This window comes from Paramormyrops kingsleyae, chromosome 13, assembly GCF_048594095.1.
Source record: "Paramormyrops kingsleyae isolate MSU_618 chromosome 13, PKINGS_0.4, whole genome shotgun sequence".
NCBI classification, from domain to species: domain Eukaryota; kingdom Metazoa; phylum Chordata; class Actinopteri; order Osteoglossiformes; family Mormyridae; genus Paramormyrops; species Paramormyrops kingsleyae.
The window spans coordinates 6,925,143-6,949,928 of NC_132809.1; the positions used below are offsets into that span (position 1 = coordinate 6,925,143).

The following is a 24,786-nucleotide window of genomic DNA, read 5'->3' on the forward strand; positions in this document are numbered from 1 at the left end:
GCCTTTTGGCTCAGCTCCTTCTTTACCATGACAGACCGACAGACCATCACTGCGGATGTCGCACCCATCCACCTGTCGATCTCCCGCTCCATCGTCCCCCCACTCGTGAACAAGACCCCGAGATACTTAAACTCCTCCACTTGGGGAAGGACCCCATCCCCGACCTGGAGAGAACATTCTACCCTTTTCTGGCTGAGGACCATGGTCTCGGATTTGGAGGTGCTGATTCTCATCCCAGCCGCTTCACACTCGGCTGCGAACTGTCCCAACGAGAGCTGAAGGTCACAGTCCAATGAAGCCAACAGAACCACATCATCTGCAAAAAGCAGAGACCTAGTCCTGAGGTCACCAAACCGGACACCCTCAACGCCCTGGCTGTGCCTAGAAATTCTGTCCATAAAAACTATTAAAAGAATCGGTGACAAAGGGCAGCCCTGACGGAGTCCAACCCTCACCGGAAACAAGTCCAACTTATTGCCGCCCATGCGGACCAGGCTCTGGCACCGGTCATACAGGGACCGAACAGCCCTTAAAAGGAAGCCCGGCACTCCATACTCCCGGAGCACCCCCCACAGGACTCCCCGAGGGACACGGTCGAATGCCTTCTCCAAGTCCACAAAACACATGTAGACTGGTTGGGCAAACTCCCATGAACCCTCCAGAACCCTCCAGAGAGTATGGACCTGGTCCACTGTTCCACTGCCAGGGCGAAAACCACACTGCTCCTCCTGAATCCGAGGTTCGACAATCCGGCGGACCCTCCTCTCCAGACCCCCCAATAGACCTTACCAGGGAGGCTGAGGAGTGTGATCCCCCTATAGTTGGAGCACACCCTCTGGTCCCCCTTCTTAAAGAGGGGGACCACCACCCCGGTCTGCCAGTCCAGAGGCACTGCCCCCGATGTCCACGCGATGCTGCAGATGCGTGTCAACCAGGACAGCCCCACAGCATCCAGAGCCTTAAGGTACTCCGGGCGGATCTCATCCACCCCCGGGGCCCGGCCACTGAGGAGCTTTTTAACCACCTCAGCGACCTCCGCCCCAGAGATAGGGGAGTCCACACCCAAGTCCCCATACTATGCTTCCATATTGGAAGGCGTGTCGATGGGATTGAGGTCTTCGAAGTACTCCCCCCACCGACCCAAAACGTCCCAAGTTGAGGTCAGCAGCACCCCATCCCCACTATAAACAGTGTTGATGATGCACCTGCCCTGAGCCGCCAGATGATGGACCAGAATCTCCTCGAAGCTGTCCGGAAGTCGTTATATATATATACAGTACATATATATATATATACACACACACATACATATATATATATATATATATATATATATATATATACACACACACACACACACACACACACACACACACACATATATATATATAATTAGAGATGCACCGATCCGTTATTCGGATCGGTATCGGCGCCGAACCAGACCTTTGACGGAACGGGTATCGGCCATGCGTGACCAATCCACGTCATATGCTTACTTATTTTGTTTTTGGCAATTTCTAAAAACACAGCTCCTATTTCGTGTTAAATCTATTTGTACAATCAATCGCACGACAGCTCTCCCATTTTACAGAATTCAAATCGAACGCTAACGCTGCCCCTCACTCTTTTTTGCTACTCAGTGGGTGTGAGTACAGTGACTTCCGCCTGTTGTGACGTCATGCGCATAACCTTCTCAGTACGAGGAGCGTAAGATAAGACGTGACGATCTGGGAATATTTCACGCTTTTAACAGAAACCAGTAGCACAGCGATTTGCAATCTTTGTAAAATAAAGTTTTGAGTTGTGGGAATAGCGTTTAATGGACAAATCCACTTAACAAAGCGCACGCAACTGCGAGACAAAAATGCAATGGATGTCTGTCTTGCGAACTCGCTGCACAAGCTGAATGTTGGCACTATCGGCTGAGGTCCGGGTGTCTGAAGCACTGTATCTCTTGAATTGGCCGTGTATTACGTGCTGCAGTCGGCCTTACTACACTGTATTTTAATTGGCCCGGTTATGATTTGATGTTTCCCTGCCGTTGTTTGGCGCAGCTAGGCTGTTATGCAGCAAACAGGTGCAATACAGTATCTGGCCCCATACTAATGGAATGGACATAGATTGGTGTCATGCCGTTTCGCGCCGAAAAAAAGTCAACACGATATACGGACATTACTCGGTACACGGCCTCATACTGTTAAACAACCATTGGCCCACTACCTGCGGAACGGCCATAGGCCGACTATCATCAGTGATATTAAGCCAGGACGGCGCCAAACGACCCTTTTTTCTACACCATCTGGTAAGTGACACTAAATTTTAATTTTTATTAATCAATGAAAACTATTAGTCTAATTGTTCTCAAAAATAGCCTAAACAATCTATCAACATGATTGATAATTAAACATGGTTGTATGTTCCACATTATCCAATAAATTTAAATTAAACATCGACTTCTAGTTTCAGGTACTAGTAACGGTACACAACACAGGCTCGGACTGGGAACAAAATTCGGCCCAACATACGCAGCGCAATATCAAGTTATTTATAACATAAGCTACGCGACAGATTTGGCAGTTAATTATGAATTATTTAATTGTTTATTATTTAAACTATGCTTCATCGCCCTTTATCAGCGAATAAGATAAAAGAGCACGTCCTACCTTAGGTGGTGAGAGTCGATTTGGTCAGGTTAAGTTTGATTACTACATGTACAATATAATAATCTATACAACAAGTGTGCCTCCTGGGGTGTGGCATGAGTAAATGGTGTCCTGTAGTCGTGTTCTGGGCATACAGCAACTTATCTGGATATAACGGACTTTGGATATAACGCACTGTTTTGCCAGGTCCCTTGAAGTCCGTTATAACTGGATTTTACTGTATTAAATAATAATTAATCTGACACATAGGAAATGAAACGCTGCATTCAGTAGGTACAATGAACACTACTTCCGCGTTTAATTTGTTGGCCACTTTTTGATAGCCGTCTTTTCTAGTTTGGGCTGCTTTTGCCGTGTTACCCCTTGTGCATATTAGTTCTTGAAATTCTTCATATCCTTAATTCTAATACGAGGTCCCGCTCCGCTTGTGTGAAGGTGCGCCCTACTGTACCTTTCGTCATTTTTTACAGCCTATCAAAGACTTGCTGATCATGTTTTCTAGACTCGATATATATGGGGTATGGAGGGAAATCCCGGTCATTTTTCAAAAGGAATTGCAAATTGCATTTGCAATTGCGTTTTCCATATGTGGACGCATAAAGTGTGACATCATTGAAATGCAATTGCAAATTTTGCATTACCTTTATACTTTGAGTGACGTCACTCCCCATACAATCACGCCCCACAGTATAGACCCACCCCTGACGCTGATTGACAGGTTTCCGTGTAATGCGTTGGAAATTCAAATGCAAAAGGAATTGCGATTGCGTTTGAGTTTTGGCAGGCTACGTACGCGACGCAGAGAAAATGAAAAAGCAGACGTGGTAATTGATTTTGCTATTTAAATATGATAGGCTCATGACTTGTAAGACATGGGAAATGCAACTGCAAATGGACTTTGCTTTTTCATTTGAAATTTGGCAGTCAGTGTTCTTTCGCGAAAGCGAAAAAGCAAACGGTAATGCAAAATTTGCAGTTGCATTTGAATTATGTCACACTTTATGCGTCCACATATGGAAAACGCAATTGCAAATGCAATTTGCAATTCCTTTTGAAAAATGTCCGGGATTTCCCTCCATAATGGGCTTTTCAATCAGCGCGGGTGCGCGCAATCATCTCGGATGAATGGATCCACCTATACTAATCTACTACACAGCTGCCTTTGAAAAACCGACTTATCCCGGTTGAGTTTCACCGGCATTAACTCATACAAGATGAGACATCTGATCTCAGATGATTTAAGCGACGTACGGAAAATACCCCACTGATGTCTGCTCCTGTTACCATGCGTTTGTTGCCCGGTATATATTGTGGTTTCTTCAGTTAAGTTCCGATTGCAACAGTCTTGTTTTGAACCAATTGCGGTACCTTTTATTTGTGCCTTTCCCCATTGTGTTCTATTTTGCTAATAAACCCTTTTGTATTGGAGCCAAACCGTGGATCGTCACCTGTTTCCTGCCTGTGCCATACCCTGCCATAACGGTCTATGGCTTAAAATGCCTGGTCAGTTGGTGAATGCAGTTTAGTTGGTGACTGTAACGGAATCATCCCTTCATATATGTGAGGAAGAGCCCCCAAAGTTTGTGTTGTCTGTTTTGCTAAAAGCCAAGACGTTTAGAAGCCTTTTTAGTAGAAAAGTTCTGTCCATTTCTAGTGTAACTCACACAGATCTTCTCAAACCCTTCTGTAAACTCAAGACATTGTGATGGGATTAGTGTATTACTGTATTGGTGTACTATAAGCATATTCTCAATCTGTCACTAGAGTCAGTCTTTAAATAACCATTGATCCCAGTACTTATTTTTCATTACTCAAAAAACTGTACTGGACAGTTCTAGGTTTCAGCTTCATTGCAGGAGCTCAGTGGATGGGGGTTAATTGAGGTACTGGTTGTTCATTTCAGCACAAGTTTAAATAAGACGACTCAGTCATGTCAAGATCAATCATGCACTGGCCGGGCATTTAATGGAACGAATAGAATTTTAAAGTTAATTTCATAAGCAATTAAGAGTAATTTAAATTCTTGTGACTTGCAAGATGGTGTTTCCAAATAAGTTAATGAAAGAAGAACCGCTTAGAGAAAGAAATAAATTGCTTTTTAATTTCAGCTGGCTCCTGCTTTATCAGCAGTGTATAGCCTACCTGCCACCAAGAAGAAAAAGGAAAGGAAGAGTTGAGATTGGGTGCTAATAAAACTGGCCATCTCTCATTAAAACCTCAATCGTGCGTAAAATGAGACTGATGGAAATTTATCTAAAAGGTCAGGGAAAGGGAGTTTTCAGTCTGACAAAGGACTTAACAGACAGGATTTTAATTTCGCTGCTTCCCACAACAGCAAGGGAAGCATAGTACCTTCAGGCAGGCAGCCTTCAGCTTATCTGCATCATATTAAAAGCATTACTGTTCCCACTTTTCTTTTGCCCATCCTGTCCATCTTCCTTTCCTTCGATTCTCACTGTTTTTCTTGCCTTGTCTTTGATGCTCTGCTTCTGATGCATTGCTTCTCCCTTTAACTCCAGCACATGTTCCCATACAGATTGTGTCAGTCTTAAAAAGTTGCATCTGCTGAAGCTAGAGGTCACATGATCAGTTGCATTTCAGTATTAGTATGAGTGACTCAAAAGGTCTTTTGGGTTATGTGACTTTCATAAATCATAACTGAGAGCTTGTGGTGACTTTTTTCAGATATTAAAATCGCCACCTTGAAGAATCAGATCTGAACAGAATCACCCCCCACCCCTAGGAGATTGAAAAAATGTTGCCTAGGCAGATGAGTCTTGATTTCTGCTGTGACATTCAGATAGTAGGGTCATAATTTGGCACAAATAACATGAAGGCATGGATCCATCCTTCCTTGTATCAATAATTTATGCCGGTGATGCTGATGTAATGGTGATAACATCCACAATCACCAGATTTCAGTCCAGTATAGCATGTTTGTGGTGAAATGGGAAAGTAGGTGTAGCCCACAAATCTGCAGCAACTGTGTGATGTCAACATTTCTGAAGAATGTCTCAAGCACCTTGTTGAATTTATGAGATGAAGAATTAAGGCAGTTCTAAAGGGAAAATGGCCAGTGAGTGTATGAACTGTGTGTGTGTGTGTGCATGTATTCTAGTCTTTACCCTCTGCATGAGGCTTGTGCATTAAAGAGAGAACCTGATGAGATTGATTAGTCATTTCAAGTTGGTAGTGAAATGGCAAAGATTCTGGAATATATATTATATGGCTTATTAACACTTCAACACAGTATTTAGGGCTTATTTGCTTTGGGACAGTATTGGTGGTTTTATGAGCTGTTTGACCCTAACACTGAGTAAAATGTTTTTCAAGCTTAGTACTTAAAATTGAAGTTATGCTGACTGTAGAAATGCTTTCATGTTAGTAGTAACCACATTCAGGAAAAGGCTTCAAAAGTCACATCATCTGTAGAATACACAGTAAAAGTTCTCTGGATGTCACAGATCTGAGATGACACAATCAGTAGCCTACTTACAATAGCTTGTTTTTCCCCCACATATTTCCAGGGCTGTGGAGTCGGAGTCGAGGAGTCGGAGACAATTTTGGGTACCTGGAGTTGGAGTCGGCAAAAAGTTAACCGACTCCGACTCCGACTCCTACTAAATTTAAATGGGAATTAAAAAAGTAAGTTGAAATGTCCGAATTCACAAACAGTCATAATGAACTACTTCTCTGCTGTAAGAATAAAGCCCAATGCATGCAGTGCATAATGTTACCACAAAACGAACATGTCAAGTAACCATGAAGCATGCTTTTCATTGACTGTATGCGTCACTATATGGGATGTAATGCACAGGTAAGGTGCGGCACCGCTTTCCATTGTGTCGTGTTCCACTGTTACAGGGAACTGTGAACCTAGCCTAAAGCCCCCCATACATTTACAGATGCACTGCCGATTTTTCGGCCGTTCAACGAGTCATCACGCGTCAAACGCCTGAAAAATCATCTGGTGTGTTCTCAGCTCCGTCGGCTCCCCTTCGCTATGCGCTAGTGAAGGGGGCCGAAGGAGCCGAGAACACAGATCTCCCTACCTGTCTCCAGCAGAGGCTCGTTCTGCTGATCAGCTGGCCGGTGAGTGACACAATGCACTAAACTTCCGGCTGGCTGACAGAGGAGACAGCCACTGCAGCAGACAGAGGCATCACATTACTTTGGATGGGGGCGGTGGTCGAGATTTTCGGCAAGCTATATACATACAGAGGAGTCGGAGTCGGAAGATTTAGAAACTGAGGAGTCGGAGTCGGAGCATTTATCTACCGACTCCACAGCCCTGCATATTTCTATGCATTTTTCAGAAACCCACTGTTCTTCTGTCTTTCTGTTGACTTTAATGAGTCCAGTTGTTCTCTTCTGACCGCTCTTATTAACAGGTTGTTTTCAACCACAGTGCTGCCTCTGACTGGAAATTTGTTTGTCATGCCATTCCATGTAAACTCTAGATATTATAGTGTATGAAAACCCCAAGAAAGTAGCTGTTTCTGAGATTTTCGAACTACCACATCTGACACCAACAAACACACCTAGAGCTGGGCGATATGGCCTAAAAATAAAATCTCGATTTTCCACTCACCTACTCAAATTCAAACTACAGATGACAAATAAATGGTTCAAAACAAGTTTTAACTTTATTTAGTTTTTTTTTTACTTTAAAGTGCAATCTGACAAGCCAAAAAAGATACTTGTAAGTCAGATGGTAAACACTTTTAGAAACTTGTAAAAACTTTTAGCATGTTAATGAATCCCGGCTTTTCCACAGTATGTATGGGCACCATGTCTTTTGCAATATACATCGCGACAGCGTTTGTTATCACCTTCCACCGTGCCCCATTCTTATCATATGGCACACAGTTCGAAAACGCGTCTGGGACGGTTGCTTGCTTAACTTTGGTTGTTGTGCTGGTCCTGTGTGAATTTTCATTTCGGTGGGAGCTGCACTTCTCCCACTCCGCTATGTGCCTCTGCTTTAGGTGCTGGAATAAATTTGTCGTGCCGCTTCCCTTGGTTGCAACAGTTTTTAAACAGACTTTGCAACGAAGACTTGTTTGGTCTCTGTCCGACGGCGCAAAACCGAACCATTGCCATGTTGTTTGTGAATCCGCTACAGTGTTTGGGTGCGCTGCGCTAATTTACCCATGAAGAACGGTGCGAACAGTAAAATAAATAATAAAATCGATTTTCATAAAAACACATCGTCCTGAACTGTAAATTCAAATTAATCGATAAAATCGATTTATCGCCCACCTCTAAACACACCCCATTTAAAAACTATGTGTTTGTGGGATTATATCTCTCGGCTGGCCTGGGAACGCCTTGGCATTCCCCCCGAAGAGCTGGTAGAGGTAGCTGGGGAGAGGGAGGTCTGGGTATCTCTCCTGAAGCTGCTACACCCACGACCCGAACCCCGGACAAGCGGTAGTTAATGGATGGATGGATGGTGTTTGAGCCATTCTAATACTTAGCCTCACAGTAACTGAGCCTCTTGATGCTGTCTGTGTGCTGCATGCATTTAGTTGCAGCTACATAGTTTGATATTTGGAGAAATAGGTTGTTTGTGTCAATATGCAGGTCTACCACATTTGATTTTACCCACACACATTTTTATACGTGGAATGTATGATAAATTCTTCATTTTTCTTAACTTTAGTTTTAAATATTTGCTGTCTGCAAAAGGCTTGAATGGGAACAGGTATTCTGGGACATCAGATTTCCAGTATTGTCTTCCACTGAATAGGCAAGTGTTCTCTTGACGCCCATTGTCATTTTCCCACCATGCTCTTCTGCCAAAGGTGTACACCAGAAACCTACTGTTTTTTTAAAAGCTAATTTGAAATCTCTTTGAAAGCCTTGACAGATGATGCACCAGGTTTTGATAGATTGTTGTACCATTGATTTAATTTTGAAGCCTTGAATCCCCCCCCATCTGTTTAGTGAGGAGTTGAGTAAACCTAATTTCCCTGGGCAACACACAGAGCCAGCTCTGCTGAAATGGGGGAAAGAACACATCCAAGAAACAGGCTGTTCACAGGAGCCCTGTTTTTCAATAGACTGAATCAATTAAATTAGTCTTTTTCAGAACAGTAAGAAGTATCATAACTCAATCAGGTAATAGGCTTGAAAATGTCTTGCTGCGTTACCTTTAGACATGTGGGTGTTACCACACAGATGTTAATATTAAGCCTTGAAACTGCAGAAGGGATTGGAAGTAAAGGCGCCGCATGGCTACAGTCCAGAGGGCAGAATGTGGTGGTCTGTACTGGGGTCTACTAAAGCATGAGTTTGACACTGGGGTGGCTCTCTCCAGTGACCACTGTGCATTGTACTTGAGGGGAACCAGGTGTCCGAATGGAACTTGCAGTGTAATTTCATCTCTTACCAGACGCTTGCCTGTGCAGATAAAGACAAAATCCCGCATGACCTTGACTTCCTAGAAATGACTGCTGTTTCATTGGGTATAAAGAACATGCAGGGTCTATCTCTATAGAAACAGATTTGAACTGTAAAATGCTGTCAGTCTCAGCTATTGTTTTTGTCGATTTATTTCACCCATTCTTTTTTCTGGTGTCCCTGAAATGGACTTAACCATAAAGACAGACCTGCGATGTCCTGCGATCAGCTTACTCCTGCCTACCCTTGAAGAGGCGTTCCTGAATAAGTGTTTGTCCATCACATAGCCCTTGTTTCAATTCACCATGCTGTCCACACTTATTTCCCATTTCTTTGATATTATTATACATTTAATAATTTTATATATATTTATAAATTATAAAGGTAGGCATAGGTTTCATTCAACTTCCCCCATGTAAATGTTCGATTTACTATCCTATAGCATTATGGGATACAAAGCTGTTGTGATTTATTTGTCCCATGTAGGTATGATGAACAGACAAATAGCCATAATAATGGTATAGAGACAGACCCAGATGTTATTCTACTGTTCTACAATAAAAGAGTCATAAGCATTGTATAGTCTGACCTGCATGACAACATTTCAACCAGCCATCACAAATCAAGCCTGATGAGCCCACAAATCATTACCAGTACTATAAGTTCTCTCGCCTCCCTCCTTATCTTTCCTATTTCAGCCTGTCATTTTGCTCTCTTTAAATGTCCTGTTGGCAGAGTGACCTAATTGGAGTGGTGTGTCATGGCAAATATCTCGGAATGAGCCATGATACTCGGTGGCCAGGGAAAAGTACCAGGGTGTCCTGCGCCACCAGGCTCCTGGACACCGTTGCTCGCTTAGTGGGAGGCTAATTGATCGTCTTGCTTCATTTGATCAGGCATGCCCATGATGTGCCGGGATGTCGTGGAGAGCTGCTGCAAGCGGCGTCGTAACTGGTGCTGTGCTTTGCTATATGGCTTTCCGGCTCCTGGGTTCTTGCGTAATTTGCCAATGCAAATTTGTCCCATTAACTAGCACACATGGCTAAATGCTATATCTGATCTGGCACAAGATCCATCTTTTGCCCCGGCTTTGTGCACTCACGCAGCGTGAGCTCTGCTGCTTGGACTCCTACGTTTGGTTCAAGTGAACTTTCCAAACGGTTGCCCCTGTGCTCCCACGCTGTGATTAGGGTACAAGAGAGCTGAAATGAACATTAAGAGCAGCCAGCCCTCACCAGTGATGTATGAGAACAAATGTCCCCGTTGAATTCTGCAACACTGAAACTGGCCAAAGTGTTATTACTCTCTGGTTCTTAGCAGATGGATCCTAAGTGACTTGTTATTTTGTTCAGTTAAGCACCTGAATCCATCAAGTTTCCAAGCCACTTAACCAGATGAAGCTTATAGTGAACCGGGTCATTATTTTGATGCTTTAAACTAATTATGCCAATGGTTTGTATTTGGCTCAGATACACTGGTTTTATTTAAAACCTCATTCTTTAGAGACATTGTAGGCTTAATTCCTGAATTATTATTCATTCACTCATCTCATCATAAAAAACTGTAACTCTAATGTTCTGGATCAATTGACTTTCCCTGCCAGCCCCAGCCCCCTTTGAGTTTGGTTCCTCCCAAGGGAAGGAAGTTTTTCCTTGCCACTGTCGCCTCTGGCTTGCTCACTGAGGGCTTTGGGCGGGGATGCTGCAAAGCGCTTTGAAACAAGGGAATGTGAAAACACGCTATACAAGTAAAAATTAACTGAATTGTTAGGTGTATTTTCACCCATGAGGGATGTTTGTTGTAAAAGGACTGAGCATCTGAGATGTTTTGTCTGGGTGTCTGAAATGGTGTGAAGGAACTTACTAGGTGCCTTAGATGACGTGAAGGCCTTACAGGTCATCTGAAATAGTATCGGGCACATTTTAGGGTGTCTGAGATGGTGTGAGGGGCAATACTGGGTGTCTGATATGGTGAGAGGGGCATTATTGGGTGTCTGAGATGGTGTGAGGGGCATTATTGGGTGTCCGGAATGGTGTGAGGGGCATTACTGGATATCTGAGATGGCATGAGGGGCATTACTGTTGTGTCTGAGATGGCGTGAGGAGCATGACTGGACATCTGAGATGGCGTGAGGGGCATCACTGGGCGTCTGAGATGGCGTGAGGGGCATTATTGGGTGTCTGAGATGTGTGAGGGACATTACTGAGTAGCCCAGCTTTCAAGGTGTTGTTTTTTTTCTGGGGGGGGATATTGCACACACAACACAAAAAATAAATTTTTTACAAAATTTTACAAGGCCCCTAATGAAGAAAACAAGGCACGTGGCTCCCCCCTCCAATGGGCTCACCACCTATACTGTAGGAGGGGCCATAGGGGTCGGGTGTGATGTGAGCTGGGTAGTGGCCAAAGGCGGGGACCTTGGTGGTCCGATGCTCAGCTGCAGAAGCTAGCTCCAGGGCAGGAGTGGCCAATCTTATCCGCAAAGGGCCGGTGTGTATGCAGGTTTTTGGGATAACCTGTAGGTCAGCTGTTCAAACCCAGGTGTGAGGACTCTTCAGCCAATCAGTCCTCTAATTTGTGACCTTGTGCGGGGGACATTGAGTCCGAATGGGCCATGTTCCACGCCTCCATTGTGGAGGCAGCTGACCGGAGCTGTGGCTATAAGGTGGTCGGTGCCTGTCGCTGCGGCAATCCCCGAACCCGCTGGTGGACACCAGTGGTGAGGGATGCCGTCAAGCTGAAATAGGAGTCCTATCAGGCCTTTTTGGCCTGTGGGACTCCAGAGGCACCTGACAGCTACCGGCAGGCCAAGCAGGTCTGCGGCTTTGGCGGTCGCTGAGGCAAAAACTGGGGTGTGGGAGGAGTTTGGCGAAGCCATGGAAAACGGCTTCCGGACGGCTTTGAGGAGATTCTGGTCCATCATCTGGCGACTCAGGGCGGGAAAGCGGTGCAACATCAACACTGTTTATGGTGGGGATGTGGTGCTGCTGACCTCAACTCGGGACGTTTTGGGTCGGTGGGGGGAGTACTTCGAAGACCTCCTCAATCCCACCTACACGCCTTCCAATGTGGAAGCAGAGTATGGGGACTTGGGGGTGGACTCCCCTATCTCCGGGGCGGAGGTCGCTGAGGTGGTTAAAAAGCTCCTCAGTGGCCGGGCCCTGGGGGTGGGTGAGATCGGCCCGGGGTTCTTTAAGGCTCTGGATGCTGTGGGGCTGTCCTGGTTGGACATCGGGGGCAGTGCCTCTGGACTGGCAGACCGGCATGGTGGTCCACCTCTTTAAAAAGGGGGACCAGAGGGTGTGCTCCAACTATAGGGGGATCACACTCCTCAGCCTCCTTGGTAAGGTATATTCGGCGGTTCTGGAGAGGAGGGTCCGCCAGGATTGTCGAACCTCGGATTCAGGAGGAGCAGTGTGGTTTTCGCCCTGGCCATGGAACAGTGGACCAGCTCCATACTCTCTGCAGGGTTTTGGAGGGTTCATGGGAGTTTGCCCAACCAATCTACATGTGTTATGTGGACTTGGAGAAGGTATTCGATCGTGTCAGCTTTTTTACTGTATTTCACTCTCCCTGCCGACCCCTGGAGGATGGGCTCCCCCTTTGAGTCTGGTCCTTCCAAGGTTTCTTCCTTTTTGGGAGTTTTTCCTTGCCACTGTCACCTATGGCTTGCTCACTGGGGGCTTTGGGTGGGGATGCTGTAAAGCGCTTTGAGACGATGTAATGTTGTGATACAAAAATAAAGTATTTGTTTGTTTGCGTTCCTCGGGGAGTCCTGTGGGGGGTGCTCCGGGAGTATGGGCTGCCGGGCTTCCTTTTAAGGGCTGTTCGTCCCTGTATGACCGGTGCCAGAGCCTGGTCCGCATGGGCGGCAATAAGTCGGACTCGTTTCCGGTGAGGGTTGGACTCCGTCAGGGCTGCCCTTTGTCACCGATTTTGTTCATAGTTTTTATGGACAGAATTTCTAGGCGCAGCCAGGGCGTTGAGGGTGTCCGGTTTGGTGACCTCAGGATTTGGTCTCTGCTTTTTGCAGATGATGTGGTTCTGTTGACTTCATCGGACCGTGATCTTCGGCTGGGATGGTTTGCAGCCGAGTGTGAAGCGGCTGGGATGAGAATCAGCACTTCCAAATCCAAGACCATGGTCCTCAGCCGGAAAAGGGTAGAATGCTCTCTCTGGGTTGGGGAGGGGGTCCTTCCCCAAGTGGAGGAGTTTAAGGGTCTTGTTCACGAGTGAGGGAACGATGGAGCGGGAGATTGACAGACGGATCGGTGAGGCGTCAGCAGTGATGCGGGCGCTGCATCAGTCTGTCATGGTGAAAAAAGAGCTAAAGGCAAAGCTCTCGATTGACCAGTCCATCTACGTTCCTACCCTCACCTATGATCATGAGCTGTGGGTAGTGACCGAAAGAACGAGATTGCGAGTACAAGTGGCTGAAATTAGTTTCCTCCGCAGGGTGGCTGGGGTCTCCCTTAGAGATAGGGTAAAGAGCTCGGTCATTCGGGAGGGACTCAGAGTAGACCCGCTGCTCCTCCGCATTGAGAGGAGTCAGATGAGGTGGCTCGGGCATCTGATTGGGATGCCTCCTGGGCGTCTCCCTGGTGAGGTGTTCTGGGCATGTCCCACTGAGAGGTGGCCCCGGGGAAGACCCAGGACACGTTGGAGGGACTATGTCTCTTGGCTGGCCTGGGAATGCCTCGGGATTCCCCCGAGGAGCTGGATGAAGTGGTCGGGGAGAGGGAAGTCTTGGTTTCCCTGCTGAGACTGCTGCCCCCGCAACCCGACCTCGGATTAAGCGGCATATAATGGATGGATGGATGTTTTTTGGCATTCCATCAACAACCACAATATAAACAAGTATCATCTTTTCGGAAACAACCTTTATATAAAAAAAAGAAAATTCACATTCCCAGATTTAGTTTTTGGAAATCCCACAGACTGATCATTAACTATGTCAATATCAGTGTTACGCTAAGGTATGCTCTGCCCTTTGCTGTCCCCCTTGCTGCAAAAGAGTCCTGGTTTAGAAAAGAGACTCAGATTCTCTCCCGGTGGTAACCTTTACTGGGTGTCCGATCAGAACACTGGGATTATTTACATACCTCTGACAGGTTATTCTATAGCTGGATAGTTGCACATTAACACACCACCCCATAAAGCAGTCCAGATACTCATTGGGGGATTATGTAATTGTGGTTTACTGAAACAGAAATAAAAACATAGGAATCAACATATAATTACCGCTCACAGGTAACATAGTTTTATAAACATTTAACAAATATAGATACTAAATGATATTAAACATTTGTATTACAAAACGCAAATAACCATACAATACGAGCGGCATTAATACAGCGAAACGTGAACTGCGATTAGCGCAATATGCTTATTATAGATCACAAACACATAAAACAATAAGCATTTGCTCCAGTTACGAGGCATTGTTGCGGTACAAATGTACTGCATACTTACTCAGCATGCACGCACAACTACACCATAAAACCCAACAACACTTTGTAGAACAATAGCATTTAACTTGGGATCCAGCCTAAAGGAAAGAGAAGAAGAATAAAAACCAACGTGGGGTCCTGTGTGATGCCTCCAATGACCAAAATAATGCCTGCTCAAAACTCTGTACAATTAACAAACCGCTCATTTAACCTTTTCTACACTTGCCCTTGTGAACGCTGTAGCTTATAGGCCTGAAATGACTCCACCATTGTCTTTCAGATCAAGTAATACTTCATTGAAGAGTTTGAGAGCTTCAGGTAAAAGTTCTATGATAGCAGTTAAGGAATCTTGCCTTATATGAAAAAATGAGCAAATCTGACTGAAGACATTGTTTCCTGACCCTTACCACCTCATCAACATTTTGCTATCGCTTATATGCTCGAAGTGAACGCAGGCTGCAGTCAAATGAATTTTAAGTAGTGTTACAGCTCTCAGTTTCAATGACAACCACCTAAGATCTCCATATCTTACAATCTTTATTTTCATTCAAAGATTCACGACTCATCCTTTTTGCTAAGTAGTGATACATCTTGTTTTTCATACTTTTCTCAAACTCAGTAAGGTACCAGAATTCCAAGTTTAAGTTTATAATTTACCCAGTGAAGTGTTCTGACCCTCATCTTTCTTATTTGGAGTCTGCATCTGTTTGCAACCATCATGACAAGCAGCACCATCAGAGTTAGAGCTAAATAAATAAAGGAACTGACTGGTGCCAGACAACTTTTCTTAAAGGCCAGTTGTCTAGGATCCCTGGCCAGTGTCTAGGATTCCTGTTGCTTCAACATTTGATTTTGCTTAGTAACAGGTTCACCATGTTCACTGATATACCTTAAAATGTTTCCTGTTCACTTGAGACATCAGCCAAAACAGGACAAATCTACTTAACATGTTTCAGCTGCTCTGCCAAATCAATTTTTTTTTTCTACAATACATTCAACAAAGTGTGCATGCTTTTCTTGATAAATCGTCTGTGCATAAGTCATGCTCATTTTTTTTCTGTATGGTACATAATATCTCACAGCCAGCCAGAGATTTCTTTGCAAATGTATAAGCTTTGTTGAAGAGGGACCTCATTTTCAAACCCTGATTGTCTGACATTGCAAATATACCCTAGCCAATTTTTTTCATTGTCATTGTGCCTTTCAATTGTTTCAGTGGTAAAATTAACTGAAAATAAAGAACTACTTTCATTTGTTGTTTCTGGATGCGTTCTTTGTATGACACTGTAATTCACTCATTTGGATCTGATGCTGCTGCTCCCCTGTTGTCATCACTTTGGGCATTGGCTTGTGGAATATCTTCCCTATTCGAGCAGCTGAATGTTTTTACAGTCCATTTGAAAAGTCCTTTTCCATTGGTTTTTATCATAATACTAATTGTAAATACAATTCGTTTTGATTACTGGGGTCCATGTTGTGCTGAAGTTGCTGGCGTGGTCCTTTTTGGTTCTTTTTTAAAAACCATAATGAAGCAGTGTGTTCAGTCTCAAATTGCGCTTGGCCGTTCTCCCTGCACCATTTCTTTATGATTCCATCCTAAAAAGAAAATTGGATGTTCCATTAGCGGTTTGAAGTTAGATATCATGCTATTTTTAGCTTAACTAGTGAAAATATGTATTAGCTTTTTTTTAAAATTTCTCACTTTGTCTTACTACTTGTACTTATTTTTGTGGCCTTGTTATTGTACTGTCTTCTACAATATCCAGGGTTACTAAAATTTTTATCTAGCTTGTAAAGAAATTGCACTATCCATTTGATATTAATATAGTATTGTGCCATATCATCGAAACATCATAATTGTTTTAAAACTAGCTAGCAATAGTATCGTTATCTGCATTAGACCTGCTGATTTGACTCACTTTCTTGCACAGCACAGCAGCTCTTGTTAAATGTGAGAGGTTTCATCTCATGATCCTCATGCCCACTGACAACACAATCGCTGTTTTTCTGTTGTTGATGCTCATGATTTATGGTACCACCTGAGACCATGAATCTGCAACAATCCCCTGATCTGCAACATTCAGAAAAACATGAATACAACGGTAGGCTTCTTCAGCATGAAAGTGCTGGTATTTAATATGTGCAGCTTAGGCAGGGTGACCGATGCTGGTTTGCATGTGCCTCTCTGTGTTTATACATTCTGTAGATTGTAAGCAGCAACAGTTCTGGGTAACTGTTGGGACTTGGAAATGGGAGGTTAAATTAGTTGGAAGAGTATTAAAATATTAATGGTCCCTTTCTGTGTCCAGAGCTGGCCCATTCATTATTCATCGTACCTTGGAGGAAGCATACGAGATGGCCCTCATTTCATCCTGACCTCTGCTCAGAGAGATATTGGCTTTTTTTCTTTAAATCTAAGATTCTGCTTAGCACCACTGACATTTTGCATCACTCCTTATGTTTGGTAATGTAATTTGCAAGTCGTTTTTCAGTGCCCAGTTATTGAAATAGTGGACAAAACTTAGGAATGTAGGAAGCCTGCTGGTTGGTTGTTATTTAAGTTGTATGAATGAAGTGGAGCAGTGGATCGTGCTGTATAAATATGATTTGTTTGCATGTTTACTCTTTTTGCTGTATAGTATCTGTTTACCTAATGCAATTAATAATTTTATTTTGCAGTGTTGTACAGGGAAGGGTGTGGCTTTCTTGGGGTAACTATGAGGGTCTTGCATGTTGGTTTGTCTGTTCCTTGCTGATATGTACTGCAAAGACTTGTTTTTTCTCTTGCACCTGAGAGGTCTTGCTCATACCATGATGGTCATCCTAGGTCTCACACCAGTGACTTTTCTTGCTTTTCTTGGTTTTCCTTTGCTGTGCTTTTTCTGATAAGCCTGCTTAAGCTCTATTCCCAATAAAACGCTGTGTCACATGCTTCTGTTTGGCATCCTGATTAGGCCATTTCTTACAAACATTCAGACTAGCAGTTTCGAAAACATTTCACATTTCACAGATGTACTGTGGTGGTTTCCCATTTTTGGTTGCTTTCTTAACTACTGCACCATCTGCTGGGCTGTGAAGAAACACAATGTATCAGCTGCTGTAAGGGTTTTTGACAGTGTAGTTGAGTAGGATGCAGATCTTTAAGATGTATGGAATCCTTGGAGAGTTGAGGTCAGTGCAGTGCACCTTTGCTCACACATGAGGATGTCAATCTAAGATGGGAGGGTGGAGTGGAGTTGGCAGACTGCAGAGAATGAATCTGGGCCTCCTATTTATGTAAAACACACATGAGTATACATATAGCAACACCTCGATCAATTTGTCTAAATGGATTTTTATTTTTAAATGACATGTACTAAGACACTTGGAAATGAGCATCATTTAAACCATGAGAGTGCCTGGGTTAAAAAAAAAAAAAAAAAACTTCCAAATTACCATCCGCCACAATCTCATAACGCTGAAGCTTGGGCCTGACCAGCCATGTTATAAATCTCAGTAAATGGAAAATGCAGAGTTAGCATTTACAGCCTGTGAAATTCTCATATACTATAGCAGTGATTGATATATTAACTTTCATGCAACTTTTATACAGTCTGTATGAGACTCTGAGCAAAGATGAATAAAAAAAAAAAATATACCATAAGAGAGGAAAAAAATCAGCTATGTCTTTTTACAGATTTTCATTTCTGACTTTTAATTTATGCTGTGTTACATACACTATAATGCCCCATAGTGCATGGAAAACAATAAAATACTCGAGAGGACTTGCTCCCTCACAGAATAAATGAGACTCACAGGTGTGCCAGTGGTATCTTTTCCAGAGTGTAAGCCTGAATAGTGCAAAAGTTTTCTGACAGATGAAACGATACACCCGGGTATCCAAAGGTTTATAACCAGCTCCATGCTGCGCTTTTTAGTGGAGCGCGCAGGCTGAATGGCCGAAGGACCATACTTTCAAATTCCATCCTGGCAGCAGATGTGTGGTTCTGCTCAGTTCGTCGAACGGACAGCGTGCTGTTATTTGTTTGAAATCCCCCTGCGGTGTCACACTCATTGACTCCACCTTTAGATTTATGTTTACAGTATAATTGAAATACTGAAATGAAAGTTAAATGATCTTTCATTTGTATGATGTTCATGGTTCCCACAGAACAAACAAAGATACTCTGCTGTACGCTGCTGTTTACTATACTGATCTTCCACATGAGTCTCTGGAATTTGGGTTTATTATGGAAAAGAGATTATAAGCTTGAGGTTTCTGTCTCTTGCACAAACAGGTGCTCTTTTGAATCCTCACTTAAAATAGCTTCAGAAAAATAGAACTTTTGTCAGTGCTGCAGATCTCTCAGTTTTCCTTTTTTAATAGTTTTTTTTTTTTTTTTTTGCTTGCTTTGGAAAGAAACCGTTCAATTCAACTTTTAAAAAGGGGATAGTCATAACATTCTGTCCAGATGCATGGGTGAAATATCATATAATCATGTCAGTATTGCTATTTGCATATGAATGTTACCACTAAAACTGCCAGTAAACAATGTGAGTGATTATCATAAAGATGATTGCCATGTATTGTCATCTTTTCAGCGGGTACATTTTTCATTGGTTTATAGTGGATGGTGTGTTTTCTTGATTTTCCTGCAGAGGGTGCTGTTCTACTGTGAATTCTGTTTTGCTGTCATTGTTTGATTTGGTCTGTGTTGGTGGGAAGGGGAAAACCTACAGAAGATGAACTTGAAAACAATTATGTGCATAGACTGTGCAGTGTAGCATGGTAGGATTTCACTGGAATATGTGTGGAATTCATAGGAATATGCATGATGGTAGAATCAAATTCCAGTTTGTCTCATCTCAGATAAAGCTGAGTTTTATCTGAGATTAGTTTTTTGTGATTCAGCGGCATGATACAAATAGCTCTCAGCACAATATCCCCCCTGAAACGAATAACAAATTAATTAATAAAGCACGTACAGTGTAGGTGGTAGAAGTGAGGTAGAAAGGTAAAGAGACAAGAAGCTTCATTATCATTATGCTGCAGTACAATGAAATTTGTACAGCAATTTTAAAATGATCACAACAGAATAACAATAAAAGCGCCGTTTTAAGACAGTAAAACAGGCAGTGTTAGAACAGATAGAGAAACCTGGATGATATATAATTTAAAGTGATCGTAACGGTACAGTGATGAAGGCAATTGGATTCATGTCTTTCTAGCTGGGTGTGGTTAGGAACATGAAAACCAGAAACACTGGACAAGCAAATGGCAGTAGCCATAAAAGAATACCCAGAGGGCTCATTTGTGCATTTGACAGAGCTGAGCCTGTGGCTGAGGGTGCTCCTCAGCTGGTCTAGAGGTTGGATCTCATTATTGAGAATTGAGTTTAGTATGGGATCCTACCATTTACATGTATATTTATTTTTATTTAGCAGGCACTTTTGCAGCAGACGTACTAGTCCACTCAAGGAGCTCATTGAAACAGAACTGGCTTTTCTCAAGAATGGCCTGCTTTGCACTTTTTTGTAGACTCCTGCATGTCATTGATGCAGTCACAAAACTACATATTGCATTATACCATTTCAACACTCTCTCCTTGTGTGGTGAAAGCTGTCTGTAGTTCCCTGCTCTGTCTGAAGTTGACCACCGGCTCTTTTGTCTTTCTGACACTGAGATGCAGGTAGTACTTCTTATACTCTTGTTCCTTCACTGATGCATCCCAAAATTGGAGAACACTGAATATGGCGAGAATTGTATCTAAAGTCAGAGATGTAAAGTGTAAATTGGAGTGATAACATCACTTGGAGTGCCTCCATGTTGCTCAGCAGAACATTAAATATCAAGTTACTGATGTGGAGGAACTGTGATCTAGGCATCAAAGGCTTCCTCAACTTGTATCATATCGAGCTTCTTCCTTACCAGACAGGGCTGGAATAAACACAGACACTAAATAAGAGAATCTTCATGATGTTGCTCAGCTTGTCTGGGTGTGAGTAGGGGTGCCATCCCCACCTAAGTGTGCCTCGTATGTATACTGTAGTGCAGGGGTCACCAACCTTTTTGAAACTGAGAGCTACTTCACAGGTACTGAGCCATATGAAGGGGTACCAGTTTGAAACGCGCTCCTAAACTTCATGTATAATAAACTTGTTTTAAATGCTTTTTTTTAGATATTGTCATAGGATAAAATAAAATTTTAGACGCTGCTCACTGGTGAGCTATTTTTAGAACAGGTCCGCGGGCGACTCATGTGGTCCTTGGGGGCATCGTGGTGCCCGTGGGCACCATGTTGGTGACCCCTGCTGCAGTGGATCTACTGTAGGAAGTCCTTCACAGGTGGACTCAAGCTGGTGGGCCTTCTTTTGTGGTCATAGGGACAGGTTAATCTTTTCCACCCTTGAATGCACGTTTTTAAACTCATCCCTCATCTCTTTTCAGATCTGAGTGGAAGATATGGGTAGATGTGGGATAAAGGTAGAGGCTTATAAGGGAGGGTCAGGACGGTCTTGTCACAGGGGAGGGTTGACCAAGACAGATGTGACTCCATTGAGGTCCTTCTCCCAGGCTGAAGGGCAGCTATGTCAGACCTGTTTGAGGACTTGTCTGCCCCCACCTGATTTCTGCCTTCACCTAGACCATCCACCTTGCTGCAGCCAGGTGATCTTCCTCACCTCCTTCCTTACCTCTGTCATAGTGTTATTCTCCAGTCCGTATTCAGTATATTCATCTGCTTTGGATTAAAGTCATTGGGTTGGGATCAAAGGTTGAGGGTCTGATTGCAGTAGCCCCCCTCCCCACACACACACACAAACCTCCCCACTCACTACGGCAGATACGTTCACTCACTGGACTATGGAGATACTTCATCTTCCCTGACAGTCTGACCACTGCTGCCTGTTCTGATGCGTTCAGCAAGCCTTCATTCTATCATAAATAAATCAGAGAAATGACTTTCCTCTCTTCAGCTCAGTTTATCGAACCTGGTGTATTGAGCTCTATGAAAATAGGAGATGGTATGCATGGTGTGGGGCTGTGTGAGTGAATGGCTCCCTGCATGGGTGTGTGGGAGTCTGTTCGCTTGTTGCGAATCTTTGTGGGGCTGGAGGGGTCTCTGTAACTCCCTTTGAGCCCAGTGGAAACTGCGGGAAAAATGCACCTCTGATTCACTGCTAGCCTAAAACCTTGGATAGTCCACTCATGGTCCCATACCTATGCTCTTATCTCCCGTCCCTGATGTGGGTGTGATATTACCTCATGATGGGTTTTGGTATGTTAACTCCTATCTCCCCAAGATAAAGGCGTAGAGCAGGGCTTCGCCGCTGTGCTAGATAAGTGGTTCGCTCCAGCAGCCTGCCGCTGCTCCTCGTGATAGCGAATGTGATGAGAAGAGGGAGAGACCTCAGGGGTGTCAGCAGGAGGGTTAGGGGTAGCACCATGGTGTGTGTGTGTTCATGTGTGCGTCTTTGTGTAAGTATCCTAATTCATTCTGTGTGATCAGTTTCTCTCTCTGGGTGTATGATGGACGCCTTGTCTGCTCAAATGACCTTTCCTGTGGAAGTTGCACAGATCAGCATTTATTAACATTCTCTTGATGCTCTTACCTATCAGTCAGTGTTCTGGACACATTGCTGAGGCCCTGTTCAATTATTGAGTGTGGCGACGCATATGTGGGCATTAACAAAGTGACTCCTTCTACTGGTACCGGCCCTGTACGTGAATCTACCAGTACGTGCTATTGTTTACATATCAGGTCATGTGACTAGCCCTAACAAAACATGGGAAAATCCAAAAGAATCACATTCCACAAGAAGTTTGTTGCAATCTGGGTGTGATGTCAAATTTGCAACTAACCTCTTGGCCACACCAACACCTCTTCCAGCAACAATCCAACATTTCAAGCTGGTCTCCCATCCAAGTTCTGGCCAGACCCAAACCTGCTTAGCATCAGATGGATTTCGTCATCTGAACCTCAGGTGGTACAGCTGCTGACTCTCTGGGTGGAGTTTAAGCATGGGTTGTAGGAGTGGCAGTGGTATACAAGTGCCATCTAGCTACTTTAAAGTCACTGATGTGTAGGCTGAGATGTGCACTCCTGTCTTCGTGTATAGAGCACAGGCACACACACCTGGAGTAGATAAAGGACCTTTCATGTCCCTGGGGCTGTACTGAGGTCAGTGTGCGCTGGTGAGTCAAATGAGTTTACAAGGAAGGAGCAAAGCTACGGAAGAAATAAAGTGAAATTGTACACTCTGCCTCTGAGTGCCAGGTGCTGCAGAGGAAAGGACTTTTATCATAACCTTTATTTATGCCTATACCACCACTCTTTTACAGACCTGCTGTAAGTTGTTGCTACTTTTAGGGAAAGAAAAGAGACTTGTGCTTTTTTTTGGATTATAATGTGTGGGTAAGCAAGTTACTGATAAGAGAATAAAAAAAGAATAAAAAAAGTTTACCCAACACACCAGTCTTTCTGCAGGTCTCTCCTTAAAGCAGAAGTTGCTAGCTTCTGGGCTGCTTTCCTTACTCATTTTCTTACATGCAAGTGACATGTGAGGTGATGTTTTTGGAAAATTATCAAAGGAAACAATGGATATGTAGTAAAAATTGACAATGTATAGCTCTCTAGCCAGGCTGTGACAGTGTACAGTTTTGTAGAGATGATTAATTTCAACTTAATATCCTGGTGTATTTTAGTACTAGACAGCCAAAATGCTCATAAAGAAATCTAAGAATGTTAGTTTTTCTGTCCATGCATGTCATTTTGCCTTGCATTCTCCTATTTTAGGTTTGTCTTAGCCAGGATTTTGCTTGCTATTTGCACTCCACTGCTGGGAGAGCTGCCTTTATTCTGTGCAGGATTTTGAATGAAATAGGGTCATTCTTACTGAGTTGCTGAATCTTATAATTTGGAGTATTGGAGTGATCATTATGTAATTGAGGTTTATGAAATGACAGTGCATACAAACACATATGCAAACGATACCTATGATCCCAGCATGCTGGTGTGCTTGTCAGCTCCCCAGCTCACAGTGAGCCGCGTTTGAGCGCAATCTCCCTTTTCTGCTCGCCACCAGGTGTAATCCCTTATAAAAGCACCTGCAATTTATTGCCCTCTGGGAACACAGAGTCCCTGAGGGCAAAAATCAATGAGATGATCGTGAAGAATTCAGGATGGTGTTTTTGTTCTGTCAGCAAGGAAACACCCTAGCTAATTGTGTAATGGTAGGGAACAAGTTCTGGGTAATATTCCCCTTTATCTGCTCCAGATCAATGTTCTACAAAACCGTAGCTTAACCCCTCCTGCACTATACTTGATCAGAATCTCATTGGACTCTCCTTTTATTCTAGTGCTACCAGCTGTTGGCTCCCTAGTCCCTTAATCAGGAAGAATGTGGGTTTCCCCAGCCATAGCTATTACTTTAGTGGGTCATGAAGGGAGGGGCATGGAGAACATGTGTGGAAGTCCAGGAGTATCGAATAAAAGAAACATGTAACAATTCATTCAGTAAGTACTCTGATACTCCTGCTCTGTCTGATTAGCTACAGTCACCATCCTCTTGGATTTAGTCTGCAGGCTACCATGAATTTCAGATTATTAATAGAAAAAAATTAAAATAGTAGTAATACATGAGCATGCTAAACTTTGTAGCCATCCATTTTCCACAGCTGCTTATCTGATGTGAGGTCACGGTGAGCTTGGAGACTATCCCACAAAGCTCCGGGTACCCTGGATGCCATCCTGTCACCATCGCTGATCAGGTACTTAGTTCACACAAGCAGAGCATGTTGTTTTAGAACTGTAGGCGGAAAACATGTGAACATGTAAACTCTTCTTACATACACAGATCCAGGGAAAGAACTTGAACCTCAGCCTAAACTCTTGTTACTACCAATATTAAAATTGATAGAAAGTGCATAATCGCTACAGACATGGATAATAAGCATGTTTAATAGCAAACCCTTCTCTAACACAAGTGGATGCTTGGCAACAAGTTTGTCAGGGTGAAGGACCTCAATTAGAGTGGCGGGGAAGACCTGTCTGAGAGGTATGTTGGCCCCTTGGATTAAAGCATGCTGTATTTCAGCAAGCAGATGGGGAGGGGTGCAGCTTTTTAAATGGGGTCTCATAGCGCCTTAGGGACCGGCACCCCTGACAATCACTTGTTCATTGATTTATTAGATAGCTGAGGAAATTAATTTCATTCCGAAATGCACAAAAGGAAATTAGATGGAGAGACACTATGCTGCTGCTTCCCCTCATTGTCGCTGCAGAGGTGCT

At 43.6% G+C, this 24,786-nt stretch overlaps 1 long non-coding RNA gene across 1 annotated transcript; it reads left to right on the forward strand.

The window, feature by feature from the left end:
* The first annotated feature begins 2,048 nt into the window (after positions 1–2,048).
* Positions 2,049–24,313, forward strand: LOC111857440 (uncharacterized). The gene is made up of 3 exons (XR_002841362.2): positions 2,049–2,302; positions 23,856–24,012; positions 24,174–24,313. It is a non-coding gene; the product is annotated as an uncharacterized lncRNA (long non-coding RNA).
* Positions 24,314–24,786: the final 473 nt, after the last annotated feature.